This window comes from Cnephaeus nilssonii (genome assembly GCF_951640355.1).
Source record: "Cnephaeus nilssonii genome assembly, chromosome: 7".
Lineage (NCBI taxonomy): Eukaryota > Metazoa > Chordata > Mammalia > Chiroptera > Vespertilionidae > Cnephaeus > Cnephaeus nilssonii.
In genome coordinates this window covers 29,591,988-29,595,372 of record NC_137078.1, presented here as the reverse complement: position 1 = coordinate 29,595,372, position 3,385 = coordinate 29,591,988, and positions in this window count along the sequence as shown.

The following is a 3,385-nucleotide window of genomic DNA, read 5'->3' as shown; positions in this document are numbered from 1 at the left end:
GGAAAAATTAAAGTTTATGTCTCAAACATTTGACAGAGATTCATTTTTGGATTACTGATGTTTAATCCTTTAGAATAGAATGACATATTAAGTACATCATGCCGCTCCTTGAGTTGAACACAATTAAATAATAACTGAAGGATTAGCCTGATTTAAAATTAAGCTCATCAAAATTATCATTATGTGTGTAGATGTGAGTGTATGTCTTTATACACTCGTATATGTCATATTCCTTTAAAATTTTATGCCCTTATCTACATAATCATATTCCTATAAATACATAAAAAACCTAGCTATAGTTCATGATCATTCAGATTATAAAACCATAATAAGACCAATGAACGGTACAGAAACGTATACAGTCCTCACAGCTTACATGCATGATTGCTTTATTGTGGGAGGAAATAGATGCCATCCCCTATCTTTTTCAAAAGTCATTATGGGTTTAAGGTGAAACTTCTGGTTCTGGGTAAGATGCAGCAAGCATCAAGCCTGTTTCACCCACCTCTTCCGTTGAATAAAACTATAAAACTTAGGCATAAATGACAGAAAGCAGACATTGGAAAACTCTGCAAAGTAAAGAGCAGCAGGCAAATCACAGGAGACCACTGGAATCTGAAGTGGCAGCGGGTTTACACCATTTATTTTTCAGAAGTTTCCTCTAGCCTGAACTTAATATGGTTGGAAACCTAGAAATGAGCACTGAGATGAAGGACAAATCTCTGGAAGCCTTCAAATACTGGCTCATGGAACAAAAGCTAGTACTTCTAACATCCCTGAGGATGTGGAAGTCCCCCAACTTTGTTTTTTCTTTCTTCCCTCTTTTGCCATTTTTCTCATGCCCTCACCCCCACGCAATTCCATGGCAGAAATGGCAATGACCCTAAGGGAGGTCAGCAAGAGGGAACACTCTGAGGGAGGGAACTCTTTCCACCCATTTGGTGGAAGTGTGACTACAAGAGGCGGAGGCCAACCCCTGTGGCTTCTTTCCCTCTCCCTGTCCTCCTGCTGCTTGGGCCCAGAGAAGTGCAAGGCAGAGCCTATAGCACTGACAAGATAAACCCGAAGGACCTGAAATGTGCCAGGGAGAGCGCAGAGCGGCAGATGCTCAGGAAAGTGACTCTGTAACATTGTTTATGAATTCCAGGGGTCCTCACCAAGCTAAAAATGTGTGGGTCAGATTGTAACTAGCATACCGAAGAGGTTGAGAACAGCACTGGCAGATGGGCCACTGGACAAACCAGGGACTGACCACTGTGTGTGACGCACACCCAGAACCGAACCGGACTGCCACAATGACTTTGAAAAGTAGACTGATGTTGAAACAATTGATACTGAAGGGAGGCTGGAACTTGCAGCCTTAACCTAACCAGTTCAATTGCCTACTTTTAAAAAATTCTTTTCATACGATTTAAACACAACCCAAGTCTCCTAATGTAATCCTCAAAATATCCAGAATAGATTCCAAAATTACTCAACATACCAAGAACCATGAGAAATTCAATTCACACATGAAGATAGTCAACAGACACCAATGCTGACATAATACAGCTGTTGAAATTATGTGACAAATACTTTAAGACTGTTAGTATATAAATGTTGAAATGGCCAATCATGAACATTATTGAAAAAAATGTTAAAATAAAAGTCCAAACAAAGAAATACAAAGTAAAGTGGAAATACTAGAACTGGAAATTACAATAATCAAAATTAAAAGTTCACTGGATAAATTCAAGAGCAACTTGGAGATGGCAGATGAAAGTATCAGTGGACTTGCAGATAAATAAAAAGAAATGATCTAATCTGAACAAAACATAGGGAAAAAAGTTTGACAAACGAATGAAGAATCAGATACATGTGATTCAATAACAGAAGGTCAAATATTCATGTCATCGAAGTCCCTGAAGAATATAGGGGGTAAAAAAAAAAATGTGTGCTGCAAATATATTTGAAGAAACAAGAGTGAAAAATGTTCCAACTCTTGGAAAAACAATAAACATACAGATTCAAGAATTGAGCAAACTTTAAACAAAGTAAATCCAAAAAATTCATGCTAAGACAAACTGTTAAAGACTAAAGAGATTCCATTTGGGATGTCGAAAAAGCTGTGGAATAAGAGAGTAGTGACGACTGCACAAGTTTGTAGCTGTAACCAATGCCACTGAACTGTATACTTCAAAATGGTTAAAATGGTAAGTTTATGTTATGTCTATTTTATCACTATTATAAAAAAAAACACAAAGAAATAACCTTCAAATTTGCCACTATAAAATGATAGGTTATATATAGGGAAACAATGACTAGATATCTCATACAACTCATCAATGGGAGAAAGAAGAAAGTAGCACAAAAGTTTTTAAGTAAGACAACTGTAAAGTCAGATTTTATATCTAGTAAAAACATCTATAAGTAATAAAAGTAAAATCAAGATATTCTCACATGAAGGGAAACTTTAAAACTCCACAGCAGACCTGCTCTAAAAGAAATACTAAAGAAAGAAAAGATACTAGAAGGAAACATGACTAATAAGAACAAAGGGCCTGGCTTGTTTTGTTCAGTGGTTAGAGTGTCAGCCATGAACAAAGGGTCATGAGTTCAATTCACAGCCAAGGGCACATACCTGGCTTATAGGTTCATCCCCAGCCCCAGCCGGGGCAGGTGCTAGAGGCAACCAATCAAGGTGTCTCTCTCACCTCAATGCTTCTCTCTCTCTCTTAATCTCCCTCACCCTCTCTTTCAATCTCCCTCACCCTCTCTTTCAATCTCCCTAAAAATCAATGGAAAAAATACCCTCAGGTGAAGGTTAAAAAAAGAAAGAACAAAGGAAAAACACCACAAATTGTAAATATTTGGATAAATATAATGGACTATTCCCCTCTTGAGCAATTTGGTTGAAAACAAAATGTCCCTGATGGGATTTCAATGCATGTAGATCTCACACATAAGACAACAATGGCATCAAGGAGAAAGTGGAAAGGGACCTATAGGATAAGGGTTCTACATTGCAAATGAAGTGATAAGCATATGTTAAAAAGTTAAATATGTGTTTTTTGTAATCCATAGAGCAACCACCAAAAAAGCTGCACAAAAAAACTACAATTAATTAACATGGAATACTAAAAATGTTCAAATAATCCAAAATATAACAGGAAAAGTAAAAATAAATAAAATAAGAAAAGAAACAAAACAAAAATAGGGAGCAAACAAAAAAGAAATAATGGAACCCTGGCCAGTGGGGTTAGAGCATCATACTGCACACCAAAGGGTCACGGGTTTGATTCCCAGTCAAGGGCATGTACTTAGGGTTGTAGTTTTGCTCCCCACACCTGGTCAGTTGGGGTAAGTGTGGGAGGGAACCAATCGATGGGTCTCTCACATCGCTGTT